Here is a 22,722-nt window from a genome sequence, read left to right as displayed (position 1 = left end):
GCTCTTATATTTAAAGAAGTATTGAAGTATGTGAAGGCACAGAAGGCCTCAGTTTGACATTATCTATCCATTCTGATACTATCTTTGATTCTGACAAGCTTTTACAGTGTTCCTTCCGAGTAGAATAATAGTTTTTTTAGTCCTTAAAAAAATCTTTTGTAGTAAATTGGTAGTCAGAACTATTAGAGGGTTGTTACATGGGTATATAAGAGTATATAGGTAAAATTTGGGGTTTTGAATGGGCTGTAAAACACTTTTCCCTTTAAAACTGTTTTAAGTGGAAATTTATTGTTGAAACTGTGTGATGGATGCGTAGGGGTTCACTATACAATGCTCTCATTTGTGAATTTTTGAAAATGTCTGTATTTAAAAGTTTAAGTGGAAGTTTTTTTTTAAAGGAGAAGAAATGAATGAAATCTATGGCTTCCTGTGATGCAAAATTTGATAGTTATTTAAGGGACAGATTAAATGAGGTATGCATACCTATGTTAGACAATAGTAAGTTGAACATGGTTTTAACTGCCAATCGCTTTGGAGAAAAGTATTACTGAGGCCGGGCATGGTGGGTCATGCCCGTAATCCCAGCTACTCAGGAGGCTGAGGCAGGAGAATGGCTTGAAACTGGGAGGCAGAGGTTGCAGTGAGCTGAGATTGTACCACTGCACTGCAGCAGGGGCTAGAGAATGTGTGAGATTCCGTCTCAAAAAAAAAAAGAAAAGAAAAGAAAATTATTGTTCAAACCCTTATCCAAGAGTAGCTGGAAGACCATCTTCCCCAGTTTTGGCAAAGATTATTTGAGATATGCTTTTATTTATCCTTCTCCGGCATATGACATGCCTGTTACTTCCATGAGTCAGTGCTTTTTTTCCCAGTTAGCCTTTCCCAGGCTCTCAGGCTGCAGTTTCTCCAAGTTCAGTCTTTGATTTCAGAGCCTGTCTATTAGCTGTGACGCAAAGCCAGTGAACACAGAAACTTACAAAGAGGCCACTTGCCTCCGACGCACCAATAGACCATGCGTGTCTAGTGCCTTCTGCCCAATACCTTCTCTAAAAACATTCTCCACTGTTCCAGGAAGGATCATCCAGGCTGACATCAAGGAAGCCATGCTCTGTCCTTGTTCTTCAAAGGATACTGCCTCCTGTGGGGCTGGCACGGGCAGAGCCCATCCAAGTCCTCCAGCCTCCACTTCTAGGATTAGACGTTGTCCTGGGCCTGTGAGTCTCGCTCACATTTCTGCATAAGCATCGGGCCTGTCATAGATTCCCTTTTGCTGCTGTGCCGCTTTGAGCTTGTCCCGTTACCATTTAGTAAACTGCATCTTCAACTGTGTGCCAAGTATTTGGAGCAGCTCAGTGCGTAAGTGGTAAAGAATTTGCTATTTCAAATACTGACATTACTGGGACTTTGGCTTGCAGCCGTAGTTGATCTTGAATGTTTGGGGGTGGGGAGAAGGCTCTTACAAATAGAGTTGCAGTGCGCCCTGCCCCCCCGACTTTTTTTTGAGACGGAGTTGCTCTGTCACCCAGGCCGGAGTCCAGTGCTGCAATCTCGGCTAACTGTAGCCTCCACCTCCCGGGTTCAAGCAATTCTCATGCCTCAGCCTCCCAAGTAGCTGAGATTGAAGGCATGTGCCTAATGCCTGGATAGTTTTTTGTATTTTTACGAGAGACGTCTTTTCACGTCAGGTTGGTCAGGCTGGTGCAGAGATCCTTGCTGACGTTCAAGTGTTATCTTTTCACTCTTTGCCTGTTAGTGTAGTTGGATGGACAGATCCAAATATTTCAAGCTAAAAATTCAAGTTTGAAATATTCTCCATGAAGATTCCACATAGTTCCATTTGTTTATTGAATTTAGTTGTTAGATTTGTTATATAAAGAACATACACAGTTTCTTAGCATTAGGAATATTTCATGGACCGTTGCTACTAGTTATTGTTGCTATGGTAAGGTCAAAAGGATTAATTTTTTAATTCTTTTTTTTCTTTTGATAGACCATCAGGATTGTAAAAGATTTTTTTCTTCTTTTTTTTTGAGACAGCGCCTCCCTGTCTTGCCCAGGCTGGAGTGCAGTGGCACGATCTCAGCTCACTGCAACCGCTGCTTCCTGGGTTCAAGCAATTCTCGTGCCTCAGCCTCCCGAGTAGCTAGGATTGCAGGCATTTGCCACCGTGCCCAGGTAATTTTTGTATTTTAGTAGAGATGAGGTTTTACCATGTTAGCCAGGCTCGTCTTGAACTGACCTCAGGGACAATCTGCCTGCCTCAGCCTCCCCAATTGCTACAGATTACAGGTGTGAACCACCATGCCAAGCTTTTTTTTTTCTTTTTTTTTTTTTGGCAAGGTCTTGCTCTGTCACCCAGGCTGAAGTTCAGTGGTGCCGTCATAGCTCACTTCATCCTTGAACTTCGGGGCTCAAGCAATCCTCCCACCTCAACCTCTTAAATAGCCGGGGCTATAGGTGCATGCCACCACACCTAAATTTTTTGAGTTTTTTTGCTTTTGTAGAAATGAGGTTTCACTGTGTTATGTAGCTGAATGTCTTGAACTCTTGGCCTCAAGTGATCCTCCAGCCACTGCCTCCCGAAGTGCTAACATTACACTTCTCTTTCTTTGTGTGTGTTAGTAATACCTTGGTCAAAATAGGTTTACATTAATTATTATTATATAACGTAACCATTTCACAACATTAGCATTAAGGACAATTTTTTAAATAAGTTGTTTCTATACAAAGAATGATGTATTAAATTTTAGAGTTGTTATCTATAAATACTGGAAATCTTTGTAAGTGGCTATATTATCTCTGACTCTAAGGTCTTGGTCCATATTCTTTATGCCATGCATTGTATTTGCATATATGCCTGTGTATTATTCATGCCTGCATACTGGGCAGAACCATCTGTGAACCAGGCCCTTGCCTTCTCTTCCTCTGTCAGCTGATCATAGGGGATTCCCCATGATGCCATTGGTGCAGGCTTGGGAGAGAAGGCAGGGTGGCAGGAGTGGAGACCACGGGCATCTGAGCCATTTCCTCATGTAACTTACTCGTGCCTTCAGGACCTGTTCGAGCCGGATCACGTATATACCACTTCCATTTGATGATGGAGTGCTGCTGTGCACACCTCACTTTCTTGCTAGGTGCCTCAGAAAGCATCGAATTCATGATAAGCAGTTCAGGTCACATGGTGACTTGAAGACCCATAGTCAAATGTTCACTTCCAAGTCACAGACCAAGAGCTGTCTCTCAAAAGGATACTAGTTATCTGCAGAAGATGGCAGGGCCTTGCTCCAAAATCCTAGAGGCCTCCACTGTGATTCACCTCTGGGGGCCTGCCAAAGGCCCCAAACAGGGTTCCTATCTGCCACTGACACCCCAAACACCATTGGATCTGCAGGGTCATATGGCCCAAGTGGCAGAGCAGCTTGCACAGCAGCCTGGACCTATTGCAGTCTTCTTCTGTTCTGGACCCCACTCAAAACGGGCAGACTTTCAGGTCACTGGATAAATCGGCGGGAGTAACACACCCAAATCAGGAATGTATTGCCTCCAAAAATCCAAAGAGGCCCACTAGGCATTGCACCGTTTTCTTACTTGTACGAGGAGCCAAATGCAGCAACTTACTGAAATAGCTCTACAGGCCCCACACCACTGGACCCCTAGACATTTGACTGAGGTAGAAGGCCCCTGAATTTTAGTCAGATTTATTTTCCATCCCCTGGCGTGCAAATGTCTCACTAATAAATCCAGCGTGTTTGTTACTTCTGATTCACTGGTTCTAATCAGCATTGTGTTCTCAATGTCATGAACCAGTGTGATATCTTATAGAAGAAAAAACGATCAAGGTCTCTCTGAACAAGATTATGACACAAAGCCACGGAGTTGATACACCCCTGAGGTAGGACAGTGAAGGTATGTTGCTGGCCTTGCCAGCTGAAGGCAAATTGCTTCTGGTGGACCTTTTGGGCAGGAATTGAGAAAAAGACATTTGCCAAGTCAATGGCTGCATACTAGGTGCCAGGAGATTTATTAATTTGTTTAAGCAATGAAGCCACATCTGATACAGCAGCTGCAACTGGAGTCACCACTTGGTTAAGCTTATGGTAATCCACTGTCGTTCTCCAGGATCCATCTGTCTTCTGCACAGGCCAAATGGGAGAGTTGAATGGGGATGTGGTGGAATCACCACCCCTGCGTCTTTCAAGTCCTTGATGGTGGCACTAACCTCTGCAGTCCCTCCAGGGATGCAATATTGGTTTTGGTTTTTTTTTTTTTCTAGGTAGAGGCAGCTCTAATGGCTTTCATTTGGCCATTTCCACCTAGTAGCCTTTACCCTACCAGTCAGGGAACCAATGTGGAGATTCTGCCAGCTGCTAAGTATGTGTATTCCAATCATGCATTCTGGCACTGGGGAAGTGACCACAGGATGAGTCTGGGGACCCAATGGACCCACTGTAAGTCAGATGTGAGCTAAAATTCTACTAATTACCTGACCTCCATAAGCTCCTACTTTAACTGGGGAACCATAATGATGTTTTGGGTCTCTTGGAATCAGTGTCAACTCAGAGCCAGTGTCCAGTAGTGCCTGAACAGTCTGATCATTCCTCTTTCCCCACTGCACAGTTAGCCTGGTAAAAGGAGGTATCCTTGGTGAAGGATGGGAGAAATATTAACAGTATAAATTGTCGGTAGTACAGTGGTGTCCCTCTTAACGGGAACTGACCTCCCTTCATTCAAGGGGTTTTAGGTTTGTAAATGGATTCAAGTCTGGAAATTGATTGAGAGGCTGTGATTCTCTGTTTTTGTAATTCACATTAGTCATTTGTCCACTTGACCTGGAAGCTTTCTGTTTATACAAATTAAGTCAGAATGCCATAGGCTTCCTATCAGTTTCACTTCTAGGAACACTGACTAATTAGCCAATACCAGAGCTCTACACAAGTCAGACCATTCTGATTGCTGCTTTGCTTCTGTCCATTACAGTAACAATGCCTACCGTGTCTTTGATGGTTGGGTGTCGCCACTTGGCCCCTGCCATCTTGAGATCCAATTATTCCCACTGCATGTAAATTTTGTAGTTGAGTGACGGTGGTTCTCACTGTAAGATCTGGCGCACAAAGAAGAGCAGTCACAGGGCTCTTCAAGGATGCAGGTGCTCCTCTCATAAATCTATTTCACAAGGTATTATTGGTGAAGGGCATATCTTCAGGGTCCTCCCAGCTGGGATGGGTAGGTCTAAAGTGACAAAATCGCTATAGCATCTTAATCTCCCTAAGCCCTTGGATCCCTTCCTCTACATTAAACCAAAGGATTTATTTTGATCCACATTTCAGCTAACCAAACAAATAAAACTATTAGAATCCTTTCTAACTCCCTGAGTTGCAACATTAAATGCAGAGTCTCCGCTTAGTGGGCCCAAATCAGTAAGTTCAGCCTGATCCAACTTTATGTTCTGTCCATCATTATCTCACACCCTTAATATCCATTCCCATGCCTGTTCTCCAGATTTCTGCTCATATAAATCAGAAAACTTAAGCAGTTCTTTTGGAGCATAGCACATCTCCTGGCGGCCCATACTCTGAACTTGACCTCTAGTGGCCTACTGGGATTTTAGTCTAGTTATAGATCTAGAAGCAATGGGTGTCATCAGATTAAGCAGTCAACTCCAGAAACCCCAAAATGAACTAAAGAACTCCATCTTTAAGATTCTGTCTGTGGCCAAAGGCCTGAGAGCCCCTGGTAAACCACTGGTGTAAGTCCAAGAGTCCAAAAGCTGAAGAACTTGGAGTCTAATGTTCGAGGGCAGGGAGCCTCCAGCACGGGAGAAAGATAAAGTCCAGAAGGCTTAGCAAGCCTGGCCTTTCATCTTCTCCTGCTTGATTTATTCTAGCCCCACTGGCAACTGATTAGATGGTACCCACCCAAATTGAAGGTGGGTCTGCCACTCCCAGTCCACTGACTCAAATATTAATCTCCTTTGCCATTGTCCTCACAGACATACTCAGAAACTATACTTTGCATCCTTCAATCCATTCAAGGTGGCACTCAGTGTTAACCATCACAAGGTCTGAGAGTTAAAATTGGACAATAAGCTGAGCATGGTGGCTCACACCTGTAATCCTAGCATTTTGAGAGGCTGAGGTGGGCAGATCACTTGATGTCAGGAGTTCGAGACCAGCCTGGCCACCGTGGAAAAACCCTATTTCTACTAAAAATACAAAAACAATTAGCCAGGCATGGTGGCATGCTCCTGTAATCCCAGCTACTTAGGAGGCTGAGGCAGGAGAATTGCTTGAACTTGGGAGGTGGAGGTTGCAGTGAGCCAAGATCGCACCACTGCACTCCAGCCTAGGTGACAGAACAAGATAAATCTCAAAAGTAAGTAGACTCCATCTCAAAAATAAATAAAATAAAATAAAATAAAATTGGATAATAGTTTTGTCTGCCTAATTAAAAGTTTATATATCTGATGTGATGGGAGGGCTGTTACCCTACAGAAAAGGAGTTAGTTTTTTAACAGGTGAAAGAAAATGAATCATTACAAGACATTGTGGAGATATTGCTAAGCTCTTTAATATTTGGAGACTGAGTATAATTTTCATCAGTTCTTGTGAAACTTGATTTATGCTCATATCATCTTCAAGAGTGTTTGCTATGCCTGGATACTACCTTTACCACTAATTACTTAATACTTTTTCTTTAAACCAATCCATTTCACCTTAGCTCCATCCTAAGCAATAATATCTATGAAATCACAGGCTTGCAATGTTGATTATTTTCTTTTCTGAAACACATCAAAATAAATAAAACAGTTTAAAACAGTTTTAAATGCCCATATATCACCTAAAATCAGTTTGAACCACTGGTGGTATATATATGTGTCTATATATATACATATACATATACATATACATATAGATATACATATATACATATATATATATATATATATATATAATATCACAGTTTTTGAAAGCACTGAAAAAAAAAAAGCAGATTATTGACTTTTTTTTTTTTTTGAGATGGATTCTCACTGTCAACTAGGCTGGAGTGCAGTGGCATGATCTTGGCTCATTGTAGCCTCCATCTCTCAGGCTCAAGCAGTTCTCCTGCCTCAGCCTCCCAAGTAACTGGGCCTATAAGTGTGCACAACCACACTCAGCTAATTTTTGTATTTTTAGTAGAGATGGGGTTTTACTATGTTGCTCAGGCTGGTCTTAAACTCCTGACCTCAAGTCATCCATCTGCCTGAGCCTCCCAAAGTGCTGGGGTTTACAGGCGTGAGCTACTGCAGCCAGTTGTGACTTTTTGTTTCTCTTCTTTTTCTCCTCCTCCTTCCCCTCTCTTCCTCCTCCTCCTGCTCCTCTTCCTCCTCCTTCTTCTTCATTTATTAGTATTGTTGTTATTTTGAGACAGTATCTTGCTCTTGTTGCCCAGGATGGAGTGCAGTGGCATGGTCTTGCCTCACTGCAACTTCTGCCACCCAGGTTCAAGCAATTCTCCTGTCTGAGCCTCCCACATAGCTGAGATTACAGGCGTGCTATCACACACGCCTAATTTTTGTATTTTTTTTAGAGATGGAGTTTCACCATGTCGCCCAGGCTGGTCTCAAACTCCTGACCTCAAGTGATCTGCCTGTCTTAGCCTCCCAAATGACTGGGATTACAGGCGTGAGTCACCGTGTCCAGCCATTTCTTCTTATTTTTTAAATATAATAGAGGTGGAGTCTCACTATGTGGCCTAGGCTACTCTTGTATTTCTGGGCTCAAGTGATTCTTCTGTCTCAGCCTCCCAAAGTGCTGGGATTACTGGCATAAGCCACTGCACCTGGCCAGGTTATTGACTTTTTTTTTTTAATACTTATTTCACCATCCCCTAAAGAATAAAATTATTTTTGGGTAACTTGGCACAAAATTTTCAGAGTAGTTTCTGTAGTTGTGTTGTGATTATTGGAAACTAAAAATTGTATACAAACACACTCACACACACACACACACACATACACATATATAAACACATACATACATACATGCTTAGACAGATAGTGAATTATATAAACTTTAATTTGGGATATAGCCAACCATTTTCAGTTGCTTAGGCAGTCAGCATCATTTATTTGAGGGCTACTATAAAGACACCATTATTTTATACTTGTGCCTCTATTCTTACTCACAAGCACTGTGAAAAATGATAATTAACAATCTGGAACTTCTGGGTTGTGAGGTATTTTAATTTCATGCATCTGTTAGTTTATACTAAGTTTATAATAAAGTAAATACTGTAATATGGTCTGTTTAAGTATGGTTTGCCTAATGGGGCATAAGAAAAAGAATTCATATAGAGAAAGATATCAGTAGGTTTCACAGTCCTTGTAACAAAATGGTCTGTCTGGTTTTTTTCTCTACATACATCCCCCTTCACTTAATATTTAAACAAATGTGAACAAATGGAGAAACTTCTGGAGGGGTCATTTAGAGCCCATGTAACATCTCTCCACCTAGACTCAGAATTTGTATCTGGAAGGAAGTTGAGAAATCGCTTTGTTCAACTCCCTTGTTTTATTAATGAGAAAACTGAGGTCCTCAGACTAACTGATTTGCCCAAAGACAGGCTTCTGGCCTATCTGCTTGGTTACATTTATGCAGTTGGTAAAGTTTTATTTTTTCTTCCTCTTGGAGAAATAGTGATATGTTTAGAAAGCATTATGTTGTCCTACCTGTGTCCATTTTTGAGGGGAGGGTAGACAATGAAACATCTACTTTTATTTTTAAATACAGAAATCCTGCCGGGCACGGTGGCTCATGCCTGCAATCCCAACAGTTTGGGAGGCCAAGGCGGGTGGATCACGAGGTCAAGAGATCAAGACCATCCTGGTCAACATGGTGAAACCCCGTCTCTACTAAAAATACAAAAAAAATTAGCTGGGCATGGTGGCATGTGCCTGTAATCCCAACTACTCAGGAGGTTGAGGCAGGAAAATTGCCTGAACCCAGGAGGCGGAGGTTGTGGTGAGCTGAGATCGCATCATTGCACCCCAGCCTGGGTAACAAGAGTGAAACTCCATCTTAAAAAATATATATATAGAAATCCCATGATCAACCAACTCCACTTGTGCGTCATTTTTGAAATACAGTAAATTAACATTAATTTTTGCTGGCACAGAACATACTTTATAACTACTATCATTTGTACCAATAAAAAAATTAACCTGCCGGGCATGGTGGCTCATGCCTTGAATCCCAAAACTTTGGGAGGCTGGGGTGGGCGGATTGCTTGAGACCAGGAGTTCAAGATCAGCCTGGGCAACATGGCAAAACTCCATCTCTACTAAAAATACAAAAAAATTAGCCAGGTTTGGTAGTGCACGCCTGTAATCTCAGATACTCGGGAGGCTGGGGCATGAGAATCGCTTGAACCCAGGAGGCAGAAGTTGCAGTGAGCCAAGATCACACCCCTGCACTCCAGCCTGGGTGACAGAATGAAACTGTTTCAAAAAAAATAATAATAATTAACCTATTGAATTAGATAATTTACCTATTGAATCATGAATTATTTATGTTTCTAATATACTTGAATTAGAGAGAAAAACATTTTTCTAAGCAGTGTCAAGATATACATAATAAATATTTCTGTTTTTATGGCAAGTAAGTATACATACATTTAAACATTCCAAGTTCTTGATTTTTAATCTATAATTATGTCTAATAATAATAAATAATAGAACAATACAAATACATATTATAAACTGATAAGTGCTATATAGTAATGAAATGAAAGCTGATAATCAAATGTAATATAAAATTTTATTTTATTTAATTTTATTAATAAAATTATTAATTTTATTTATCAGCTTTCATTTAAAAATAAAATTTTTATATTAAGGCATAATAAAAACTGTTATGAAATAAGTTACCTAAAGAATAAGCTGGCCAGGTAGAGTGGATCATGTGCACCTGAAAAAGTCACTTTGAGAAGTGATTTTTCACTTCTCAGCACTTTGAGAAGCCAAGGCAGGTGGATCACTTAAGCCCAGGAGTTTAAGACCAGCCTGGGTGACAGAGTGAAGCCCTGTCTCTATAAAACATACACAGATTATCTCTACTATTGCGAAGGCTGAAGTGGGAGGATTGCTTGAGCCTGAGAGTCAGAGATTGCAGTGGGCTATGATCATGCCACTGCACTCCAGCCTGGGTGACAGGGAGACCCTGTCTCAAAACAAAACAAAACAAAAAAAAGAATAAGCAGAGTTGTTCTCTTGAAGCATCAGACCAAGGGTCAGAAAACAAAAGAAACTTCTGTGCAGAAAAACACTGCCCAGGCCCCAGTAGTCTTCTTGGTTTGCTTTTCATAATTACAACCATGGTATAAAATGACTGTCATGTGTCAATGACAAACGTAAATTAACAGGTGCAGCGACTTTTGCCTATAATCCCAACACTTTGGGAGACTGAGGCAGGAGGATCGTTTGAGCCCAGGAGTTTGAGAGCAACCTGGGCAACATATCAATACCTCATCTCTGCTAAAAATTAGTGAAGTGAGATGGTGTATCCCTGTGGTCACAGCTTCTCAGGAGGCTAAGCGAGGTGGATCACTTGTATCTGGGAGGTTGAAGCTGCAGTAAGCCACGATCATGCCACTGCACTCTAGCCTGGGCAACAGAGCAAGACGCTCTCAAAAAATAGAAATAAAGGCTGGCTGTGGTGGCTTATGCCTGTAATCTCAGCCCTTTGGGAGGCCAAGGTGGTGGATCACAAGGTTATGACTTTGAGACCAGCATGGCCAACAAAGTGAAACCCCATCTCTACTAGAAATACAAAAATTAGCTGAGTGTGGTGGTGGGAACCTGTAGTCCCAGCTACTTGGGAGGCTGAGGCAGGAGAATCGTTTGAACCCTGGAGGTAGAGGTTGCAGTGAACCAAGATTGCTCCATTGTACTCTAGCCTGGGTGACAGGGCGAGACTCCATCTCAAAATAATAATAATAAATAAATAAAAATAAAAAGAACAAGCCAAGAAGTAAAGGTTTAATTTCATCTGATACCTAAACAAGAACTCAAAGAATAGGATAGCAAGTGCCATACTTTACCTAGGAAGTTAAAAATAACTTCAAAGGAAGGACAGCTAATTTTGTTTTTCTAATAGGTTTATACCGGATTGCTCCACAGCCTGTTGGTAAAAGTCACTTTGAGCACTTAGAGAACACATCTTTATCCTTAGTGTGTTCGAATTTTAAAAGTGTTATTACTTCTTTTTGGAAACTGAGCCTCCGAGTAGTTCTGAGGTCTCCCAGGCCAACAGAAACTGAGACGGGGAAAATGAGCAACCATTATCCCCATAATGCTGTGATTTGCCATAACTGAGAAGGCAAGTGAGTTTTCACAGTACAAAATGCATTGCCAGTTGTTAATTCTTCTGTTAATGTTACCAGAGAGTACATATTCTAAATCTCTTCACCTGTGTTTTCAGACTCAAAGCAGCTCTAAAACTTGTACATTCTTTCCAGTCAAGTTCACTTATCCATCCATCGATAAACATTTATAGAATCCTGCTATGGGTCATCCACTGTGTAAATGCTGGCTGTGATACTGTTCTCTCTTAAACACTGAGCAGAGATGATTCTCTAAGAGTTATGATAATCCTTTTGCCATTCTCCTGTGGTATCCCCAGAGAATGCAAGGAGATTAGAGGCCCCTCAAATGAACACAATATCCTCGCAGTCTCTGCAGTGTGTGTCATTTGTCATTGACACAGGATAGTCATTTTATACCATGGTTGCAGCTATGCAAAGCAAACCAAGGAGATGACTCTTGGAAGCTGGGCAGTACTTTTTGTTTGAGACAGAGCTTCACTCTTGTCGCCTGGGCTGGAGTGCAGTGGTGCAGTCTCGGCTCACTGCAACCTCCGCCTCCAGGTTCAAGCAATTCTCCTGCCTCAGCCACCTGAGTAGTTGGGATTACATGCGCCTGTCACCAGGCCCGGCTGATTTTTGTATTTTTAATAGAGATGGGGTTTCACCATCTTGGCCAGGCTGGTCTTGAATTCCTGACCTCATGATCTACCCTCCTCAGCCTCTCCAAGTGCTAGGATTACAGGTGTGAGCCACCGCGCCGACTGGCAATGCTTTTCTGCACAGGAGTTTGCTTTTTTCTGACTCTTGGTCTGATGCTTCAGAAGAACAGCTCTGCTCATTCCTCTCTTAGTCATCAAGAACAAGGTCCCACCTTCCAGTCTCTCCGGTGAAAGCAGTAGAGGTACCTGTAGAGGAGAGGAATTCTGCGCATAACCTGTTCTTGCTCCCTTTTTGGATGGGACTGTGGCTGTGTCCATTGCTAGTGTCTTTGGTGGCCGATATGGTTTGGCTGTGTCCCCACTCAAATCTCATCTTGAATTGTAGCTCCCATAATTCCCAGGTGTTGTGGGAGGAACCTGGTAGGAGATAATTGAATCATGGGGGCGGTTTCCCCCATGCTGTTCTCATGAGGAGTGAATAAATCTCACGAGATCTCATTATTTTATAAGGGCTTTCCCCTTTCACTTGGCTCTCATTCTGTCTTGCCTGCCGCCATGATTGTGAGACCTCTCTAGACACATGCATCTGTGAGTCCATTAAGCCTCTTTTTCTTGATGACTTACCTAGTCTTGGTTATATCTTTATCCACACTGTGAAAATGGACTATTGCAGTGGCCTTCTCTCTTCCCAGACTTAGTGAATACAAAGACTTCAGCCAGTTACATGCACTTCTGCCTCATAGTCATGGTCTTTAATATGTTTAACCCTGTAGTTGATTATTAAGCATTTCTTCTTTAGGAAAGCCTTGTTTAGTTACTCTTACCCCTATGTAATGCCAGTTACTTCAAAGTACTTTGGTTTTGTTTTTTTTGAGACAGAGTCTCATTTTGTCACCCAGGCTGGAGTGCAGTGGCACCGTCTTGGCTCACTGCAACCTCCGCCTCCCAGGTTCAAGAGATTTTCCTGCCTCAGCCTCCCTAGTAACTGGAACTACAGGCGTGCACCACCAAGCCCAGCTAATTTTTGTATTTTTAGTGGAGATGAGGTTTCACCATGTTATCCAGGCTGGTCTCAAACTCCTAACCTCAGGTGATCCACCCGCCTTGGCCTCCCGAAGTGCTGGGATTACAGGCGTGAGCCACCACGTGTGGCCCTCTAAGTACTTTGTTTATCATAAATGTTTTCATTCTGTTTACCAATATGCTCTATAAAATTTGTTATAAACCTGATTAAATTGCAAACTCCTTGAAGACAGGCCCCATGTCTGCTTTTCCTGTCTCTACGGCAGAGAAGGTCTGACCCAATTTATTACTGTTGTATGAACCGTAAGCAAACAAAAAGAAAAACAAAACAACAGAAACCCTAATATCTTGTGGAAAGGCTTTATATTCAGTTAAGAATTGTAGGAAGACCTGACTGCAGAATGCACTGACCTTTTGAGAAGTGCAATGCTTTGCTGCTTGCAGCAATGTTTTTTTTAAGCTCTCATATCACAACTTGGCTCCATCACAATTAATCTTATATGATAATGCAGTGACAATGAGATGATTTCTCTGGAGAATCTATGCTAATACTATTAAAATGCTCTTACAATGTCAGAATGATTGCAGTGTATGCAAGTGGGGACTGTGCTTATGCAATTACGGTATTATAGTGATGGGCGATTACCATAGGAAACTACTAATTCAAGCCTGCAGGGACTTGCATTATGAAGCCATTATAACATGAGATTATAATGACACAATAACTTGGCTGCACATTCGTGATGTGAAAACTAAAAGCTAATTTGAATGCAAGTCGCATTTCCATTAAATTGTAATTAAACACTGAAAGCCATTCCTGTTTAAATTGGAGACGGAGACATACAATCCAGAAATGAAGTCGTGGGAAGGAGTGCATGGTGAGGGCAAGCTTCGAGGGGTGTAGAAACCGTTTGCAACTCTGCCCTTTAGTATTTACTGGGTGTGAAAGCCGTCATTGAAGGTGCTTCTCCAGATTTCCTCCCTCTCTGCTGGTCCTCTAAAGCAATCAAAAACAGTTACCAAGATGCAAGAAGCTTGGGTCCAATTTCCATTCCTATCACAACCACCAACTAACATTTAGAGCTTTTTGGGTTCATTTTTGAAGTGGGCATAAAGCACCTTACCTCTGTCAATACAAGAGACTGAAGCAAATTTTTTTTTTCATGAAAAATAACCTTTTTTTATACACAACAAAATTAATCCATATTCAAAATCAGACAGAACAGATGAGTACAAAGGGAAAAAAGATTTTTTAAAAACTTTAAAAGTTCTACCTCCAGAGATGACCTATATTAGCATCTCTGGGTATTTTCTTTCAGACTATTCTCTGTGCATCCTATCAACATACTATTCTTCAGAAATTTGCATTCTACAACACTTTTAAAACCTACTTATTGATTCTTCTCACCCCTTCCAGTTGCAAGATCTATTTCTTATCCAAGAGATTCCAGTTGATAAGTTTTGTTTGTTTTTTAAAGGTCAGCTCAAGCTGGACAATTTTACATGTCACTTGGGAAAGTATATTTTACTATTAGAGAATCATATTTGGAAAGGTTTATGCTCTGCATATATCAGTTATAGGGTGGATCAATAGTAAATTCTTCAGATTCTACTAGCCATACTCTAGGTACTCCACATTTCTCTCTGTTTAGGAATCAGTGGTGCCTTTGAGAAATCATAGGGCTCTAATTTGTTCTCAACCTGATAATTATTATGTGGTTTAGATAAACATAGATTATTAAAAAAAAAACTAGGAAAAGTTAGGAACTACAGAACTTGTTAAATACACCCCTGCATCTGCTAGTTCAAATCTCCTAAGGTCATACAGCAGCTTGTATGTATTCCCTCTTTTATGACTCAAAGTAGTTACTGCTCCTTGGTTTCAATATAGTTGAGTTTTTGATATTAAGTATTTGGTTTGCACTTAGATATGCCGTATACTTCAGAGTTATTTTTATTTTTTTATTACCACTTTTTGCAATGACCAAATGAAGAAGACAAGTCTAAATTACTAGAGTTTTTTTTGTTTGTTTGTTTGTTTGTTTAAGAAGGAGTCTTGCTCTGTTGCCCAGGCTGGAGTGCAGTGGTGCAATCTTGGCTCACTGCAACCTCTGCCTCCTGAGTTCAAGTGATTCTTCTGCCTCAGCCTCCCAAGTACCTGAGACTACAGGTGCACACCACCACACCTGGTTAATTTTTGTACTGTTTTGGTAGAGATGGGGTTTCGCCATATTGGCCAGGCTGGTCTCGAACTCCTGACCTCATGATCCACCTGCCTCAGCCTCCCAAGGTGCTGGGATTACAGGTATGAGCCACTGCACCCAGCCTGGAGTCTTATTTTTATCATTGGGAAAAGGAAAGCACACTGCAGTTTAAGGGCTTTCTTCATGTCACTCAGTGGACAGTGAAATTGGCATTAGGTCCTCTGTTCCTGGGGAATTACAGGCGTGATTTTAAGCTAAGATATGATGTTACCTTGGGTTAATACTTTCATATGAATGGAGACAAGAATAACTAATTTTGATGATCATGGTCAATATCTGTGTAGCTTAGTAAAATGAACACTGGGCAAGTTGAGAGACTGGGATCTAGTTTAGGCTGTCTGATCTTCAAAAGATTAAAGATTCTATTTTAGCATCTAAAAATGAAGTCACCAAGTTAAACAATCTCTGTGGTTTATTCCAGCTCAAAAATTTGAAAATCAAGTAGTATTTAACATTAATTGAAATGCAAACATTTTCATTTTAAGAATTATACATTTTAATATTTAATAATATAGTTTGCCTATTTTAAAACGATTAATCTAAATTCAAAACCAGTCCTTACATGGATGGCATTTAATAATTTGACATTTTTTAGCAGTAGATTTGTAATTTGACTTAAATTTTTTTATTCAAGAAATTTATTAAAATTATTAAACTTGCAGATATAAATCTAATCCAAAAAAGAGATGAAAATTACAGGGTTTTTTTTTTTTTTTGGAAATAGAGTCTCACTTTGTTGCCCAGGCAACCTACTGCAACCTCCAACTCCCAAGTTCAAGAGATTCTCCTGCCTCAGCCTCCCAATTTCTGTGAAATATTAGGAAGCAGGTGATAGTAATGATTGAGGTGTTAAATTAAGCTATGGTGCTAGACAAACCTTTCCTGCCTTGGATTACAGCCACCCACCATCATGCCTGGCTATATTTTTGTATTTTTGGTAGAGACGGGGTTTCACCATGTTGGCCAGGCTGGTCTTGAACTCCTAACCTCAGATGATCTGCCCGCTTTAGCCTTCCAGAGTGCTGAAATTACAGGCATGAGCCACCCTGCTGGGCTGAAAATTACAGTCATTTGATATATCGGCAATATTAAATATTGTTAAAGTACAGTTAAAACTACAGTGAAAAGAGGTTTTTGCTTGTACAACTACATAAGTGTATAGATAAATCATTGTGTCAAATAATTTTTAAATATATGATTTTCCTGTGAATTCTTAGGAAGCAGGTAAAAGCAATGATTGAGGTGCTAAATTAAGTTATGGTGCTAGACAAACCTTTCTAAATATTTTAATGCAGCTTATTTTTATGGGGACAATATATAAGCAAATTAAATATAATTCAATTTTTTAATGTTATATATATATGTTATTTAAAATTTGTTATTTGATGGTAGAGATTTTTTCTGTTTTTGTGAGTTTTTTTTCTCTAGAGAACTTAGAATTCAGAGTATTTTCTCATCCGTCTCAAAGCCTGGGAAAGAGTGATTATTGCTCTGTGACACATGTAGTCATTACAGACTTGCCCTTGACCCCATTGTAGTAAATCAGCTTTCAGGAGTTGAAATAAGCTGTTACTTTACTTTTAGTACTAAATATAAAGTCGTAAAATGCCATCAAATACTGGTCTCTCCAAAACACTTCCTGTGTCAGGTGCTACGCTCCCTTAGGACCAGACAAAATTTGTTACCTTGAGTTCTTTCCTGGACCATTAATAAAGGCTACCTCTAAAGCAGTTTTTCTCAGTTCCACAAACTCTCAACAAAATTTTTGATTTTGTCTTTTCATTTTTATAATCATCAAACCATTTAAGCATATTCTGAATCAATATACCTATTTTATAACTGTATATTGCCCTAGGATTTCATTATATGCATTTCCATTACTTTTTAAGACTTGAGCGATACCAAATTATGACCTAAAATAACAACATTTATCTTTTTCATGACTTTTTTTTTTCAAACTGGGATATCTGTTTTACTGTGAGCTTTGACTGTATTTCCAAGGACTTTTTTTTTTTTTTTTTTTTTGAGATGAAGTCTCGCTCTTGTCTTCCAGGCTGAAGTACAGTGGTATGATCTCGGCTCACTGCAACCTCCATCTCCTGGGTTCAAGAGATTCTCCTGCCTCAGCCTCCCAAGTAGCTGGGATTACATGTGCCTTCCACCAAGCCCATCTAATTTTTGTATTTTTAGTAGAGGGAGGGTTCCCCATATTGGCTAGGCTCGTCTCAAACTCCTGACCTCAGGCAATCTGCCTGCCTCAGCCTTCCAAAGTGCTGGGATTACAGATGTGAGCCACTGCACCCGGTCGGTTGTTATACTATTTTTAAAGGTCTCCCACGTGATGCTTACAGAACCTACAGCAGTGTATTCTGACATTAGTAAAAGTGTAATATAGCTCACCATCCGTGTCTGAATAATAACCCCATTTCCTCATTGGTGAAATGGGAACAATAATAATAAAAGTGGATTTCATCTCAAAGTACATCATATGGTCCGGTCTTCCACTGTTTTTGATGACTCACCTTCTGTTGATCCCTTGCCTACTTCACTGGTACATTAGGAGATTTAATTAAAGTGTGTAGATTGTCTAAGCTCTTCAGAGAAACACACAGCATTATTATGGTAGATAACACTTCTGATCTTCCATAATCTCTTGAAGGTAATGAAACCAGCAATATAGAAAGCTGAGGCTTTAATATAGTCAGAGTTTTATGAAGACATATCCATACAATGCTTTATTAATAGTGGTCATCATTGAGGGCTTGAGAGTTCAGAATTCGGTTCCTATGAACTTTCTAATTGTTCTACCCATTCTGATTTAACTTTTTTCCTGTCAATAAATAACACGTTTGAGAGATCAGTTAAGTATTTAGGTCCTGCTGGTTTTACTCAACTTTCAAGGGTTTACTATTTTGTTTTCAAACTATGATTATTACAAAACTTTTGTAAGTTGGAGGGGCGGAGTGTGGGGAGAGAGTAGGGGGAGACTATTTATCCAGGCTTGTGTTTGCCCTGAAACGGAGTCCTGCTTTTAAGATCCCTGAGGAACAAGGAAGATTGCTTTTGTTTCCTGTCTCATCTCCTCGTCTCCAGTTTCTCCAGCTTTCAGCCTATACTCCAACTGCCTACTTAATGATCTCCCTAATATAGTTCTCATCCTCTGGGCCAAGCCCGCGTGTCAGTATTTTTCACTGTAAACTAATGTGCAACCTACAATGAGCCTTTACAGGGTGCTTTAAAGTCCTGAAACATGCTCCTCATGGCCGTTCCCATCAGAAAGTCTCTGTGACATGCAGCCTCCTCCAGGAAGCCTTCTCATTCCTCCAGTATCAGTGAATGTTGTCCATACTGATCTCACAGGGCACTTGCTTTGTACCTGTATCAGGCCATTTTCACGTTGCTGATAAAGACATACCGGAGACTGGGTAACTTACAGAGAAAAGAGGTTTAATTGACTCACAGTTCCACATGGCTGGGAAGGCCTCATAATCATGGTGGAAGCGAAGGGAGGAACAAGTCACATCTTACATGGCAGCAGGGAAGAGAGAGCTTATGCAGGGCAACCCCTCTTTATAAAACCATCAGATCTTGTGAGACTTATACATTATCACAAGAACAGCATCGGAAAGGCCCACCCCCATGATTCAATTACCTCCCACTGAGTCCCTCCCATGCATGACACAGAGGAATTGTGGGAGCTACAATTCAAGATAAGATTTGGGTGGGGACACAGCCAAACCATATCAGTACCTCTCTCCTCACATTTACTACACTCTTCTTTATACCGTAAGTATCATATTAAGATGGAAAAACAATGAGTGTCTCATTGAATGCTTACCATGTATGTGCCAGGCACTGTGTCGGGGGCTCCTGTCTTAGGGGCAGGATTGTTTCTTTTTCCTCTTTGTTTCCCTACATATCTTCTGTTGGAGTTAGTGGATCCTCAGCAAACATTTGCTACAATAAATTGAAATGTACGCAGGCGAAATTAGCACATGCCTTGAAAGCCGACTTCCTTGTAGTGCCTTCTTGTGCCCTGAGAACTTAAGACCCAAGTTGCCCCCTCAGATCTGTCAATCATAGCAGCTTTTCTTACTATTTCAGGAACTGTAAAGATCGTTGGTCAGAAGCCTATAAAGAGGACCTAATACCAATGAAAACATAGGTTTGCTTGTGGCTGAAATTACATTCTATCAATGTGGTGAAGGGTGAGTAGAACAGAACTAAATATTTGCTCATTGGTTGAGCAGACATTTATCTGCCTCTGTGCAATCACTGTTTGTATTAGTTCAGTCTCAAACTGCTATAAAGATACTACCCAAGTCTGGGTAATTTATAATGAAAAGAGGTTTGATTGACTCATAGTTCTGCCCAGCGGGGGAGGCCTCAGGAAACGTATCATTATGATGGAAGGGGAAGCAGGTATGTCTTACATGGTGGCAGGAGAGAGAGAGGGCGAGTGAGAACAGGTAAAACTGCTTCATAAAACCATAAGATCTTGTGATAACTCACTCACTGTCATGGGAATAGCATGGGAAAACCATCCCCATGATCCAGTCACCTCCCACATGGTCCTTCCCTCAATGTGTAAGGATGATGAGGATGACAATTCGAGATGAGATTTGGGTCAGGGCACAGCGCCAAACCATATCACTGTTATAGCTGGGAGTTGCACTTACTGATCCAAGTATGGGAATGGAGTTAGTTATCCAAACAAAATCTAGTTACAAGTACAGTTCTCCTTTTCATCAGCTTTGGTGCCGAGTTTCCCAGACAGGTGTCCAGGCAGGCAGCAGACCAGAGCAAGGCAAGGGCTAGAGTCAGAATGGAAAAGTCTCTGAGCCCCCTGCAGGACTCAGGACTTTTTCTATTATAACTACCATTGTTTACACCAAACAGGCGAGGTTAGACCATCTAAAAACGGTACCTGCACTGATTGTTTGTTTGTTTGTTTGTTTAAAACAGAATCTTGCTCTATCACCCAGGTTGCAGTGCAGTGGCACCATCTCAGCTCACTGCAACCTCTGCCTCTCCAGTTCAAGTGATTCTCGTGACTTAGCCTCCCAAGTAGCTGGGATTACAGGCACACGCCACCACGCCCAGCTAAGTTTTGTATTTTTAGTAGAGATGGGGTTTCGCCATGTTGGCCAGGCTGGTCTTGAACTCCTGGCTTCGAGTGATCTACCTGTCTCAGCCTCTCAAAGTGCTGGGATTACAGGCATGGGCCGCTCCACCTGGCCTGATTCTTTTAAACTCTGGATTAGCAAAACCTAGTAGCCAAAATCAAGACTTTTCTCAGAAAGTCTAGCATGTGATCTTTAAAGGACTCAGGAAATTTGTGTGGGAAATAGCTTTTAGATATAGTGTATAGTTATGTGTGCAACTGAATCACACAGCTTTTCTGTGATTCAAAGTTTATTTCAAAATTAAACAGCCTTAGAAAGGAATTCCTGTGGATGGCCTATAAATTTACATTTGCCCAAGAGCCACTATCGTTTTACTTCTTATAAAGGAAGAGCTACGGCCATGAATTACCTGCAGTAATTTTACTAAGTATTTTAATTTTTCTGATTTTCAGTTGACTTCCACCAATGCAGTTCGAGAATGTCTGTGGTGATGAGGTCACTTGCGGTGGTTTTCTGTATGCTCAAGATTCTGGCTCTTAACACTACTCGCCCCTTGTCTGTGGTTTTGCTTTTTGTGGTTTCAGTTACCCGTAGTCAACCACAGTCTGAAAATATTAAGGTATTTTAAGACAGAGAGAGAGAGAGAGAGAGAGAGAGAGAGACCACATTCACATAAGTTTTATTACAGCATATTGTTATAATTCTTCTATTTTATTATTAGTTATTGTTGTTCATCTTTTACTGTGCCTAATTTATAAATTAAGCTTTTTCATAAGTTTGTATGTATGGGGATAAAACATAATCGTTACAGGGTTAGGTACTGTTTGTGGTTTCACGCATCCAGTGGGGCCCCTGAAGTAGATTCCCTGTGGATAAGATGGCATTTCTGCAGACAGGAAGGAAAGTCGCTTTTTTTATTTTTAAAGGCTACATATTTTTATATAGTTGGGTACAGAAGAATAATCTAAAGTAGTACATTTGCAGCCGGGCATGGTTACTCACACCTGTAATTCCAGCACTTTGGGAGGTCAAGGAGGGTGGATCACCAGAGGTCAGAAGTTCAAGACCAGCCCGGCCACCATGGTGAAACCTTGTCCCTACTAAAAATACAAAAATTAGCTAGGTATGGTGACAGGCACCTGTAATCCCGGCTACTCGGGAGGCTGAGGCAGGAGAATTGCTTGAACCCGGAAGGCAGAGGTTGCAGTGAACACTTGTGCTCCAGCCTGGGCGACATGAGCAAAACTCCATCTCAAAAAATAATAATAAAGTAAAATAAAATAGTATAGTGGCCGCGTTCTGAGAACTTGGAGTGTGAAGATACAGGCAAGTTGGAAAAACAAACACAGCTTCAAAATCCAAAGCCCAAAAACTTTGGAAAAACATTTTCCATGCTTTTTAATAATTTTAAGCTCTTCCAATTTGGGAAAATAATATGATGTTTCATAAAAGTGCTGTGCTGTGATCTCAGAATTATCCATTTTCAGAAATATGTTAAAATAAAGATTCCAGAAAAATGGCCAGGCCTGGTGGCCCACACCTGTAATCCCAGCACTTTGGGAGGCTGAGGCGGGCAGATCACTTTAGGTCAGGTGTTTGAGACCAGCCTGACCAGCATGGCAAGACCCCGTCTCTACTAAAAATACAAAAATTAGCCAAGTGTGGTGGCAGATGCCTGTAATCCAGTTACCTGAGAGGCCGAGGCAGAGAATCACTTGAACCTGAGAGGTGGAGGTTGCAGTGAGCTGAGATCAAGCTAATGAACTCCAGCCTGGGTGGCAGAGAGAAACTTCATCTCAAAACAAAAAAAAAAGATTCTAGGAAAATGTTTAGCCTTTTTTTTTTCTTTTTTTTTTTTTTAAAGCAACTTTTAATCTCTATTGACTCCACATTTATGTTGTTCTTTTCTGGTGCTAATTCCACTTCTATTTATAATTTCGTTGCTTCTGGATTAATTTTTGTTTTTTTTTAATTGTGTGTTTCCTTTGTTGAAGTCTCCTCAAATCCTTTGTGGATAAAGCTGGACTAAAGCAAGCATCTAGATGTTCACTAAATACATACTATGTAGCAGGCACTGCAGGGAGCTGGGGACTGAGTGACAAAGAAGATGTGACTCACCCCAACAAGCTCAAAGTCTGACGCAAAGGCATAAAACAGAAGAAGGCAGCTGGGTGTGGTGGCTCATGCCTATAATCCCAGTACTTTGGGGGCCAAGGTGGGAGGATCACTTGAAGCCAGGAGTTTGAAACCAGCCTGAGCAACATAGGGAGACCCCTTTCTCTATAAAAAAAAAAAATTTAAAAATAC

General features: G+C 40.9%; 1 protein-coding gene across 6 annotated transcripts in view; it reads left to right on the top strand.

Annotated features, from left to right (window-relative positions):
- The window catches only part of PTER (phosphotriesterase related), a 75,028-nt gene that overhangs the window by 7,555 nt on the left and 44,751 nt on the right, over window positions 1-22,722 (top strand). For 3 of the 6 annotated variants that reach the window (XM_074404981.1, XM_074404983.1, XM_010341187.3), the window contains exon 2: window positions 19,394-19,497. The exons of 2 other annotated variants lie outside the window; for them this stretch is intronic. The gene's annotated coding sequence lies outside the window, so the exon portion shown is untranslated. Of the gene's footprint in view, window positions 1-1,386; window positions 2,176-19,393; window positions 19,498-22,722 lie in introns of those variants that run through there. One more of the 6 variants, XM_074404982.1, reaches the window with a different exon arrangement.

Source organism: Saimiri boliviensis, chromosome 8 (assembly GCF_048565385.1).
Source record: "Saimiri boliviensis isolate mSaiBol1 chromosome 8, mSaiBol1.pri, whole genome shotgun sequence".
Classification (NCBI taxonomy): domain Eukaryota; kingdom Metazoa; phylum Chordata; class Mammalia; order Primates; family Cebidae; genus Saimiri; species Saimiri boliviensis.
This window is presented reverse-complemented; position numbering and strand designations above follow the sequence as displayed.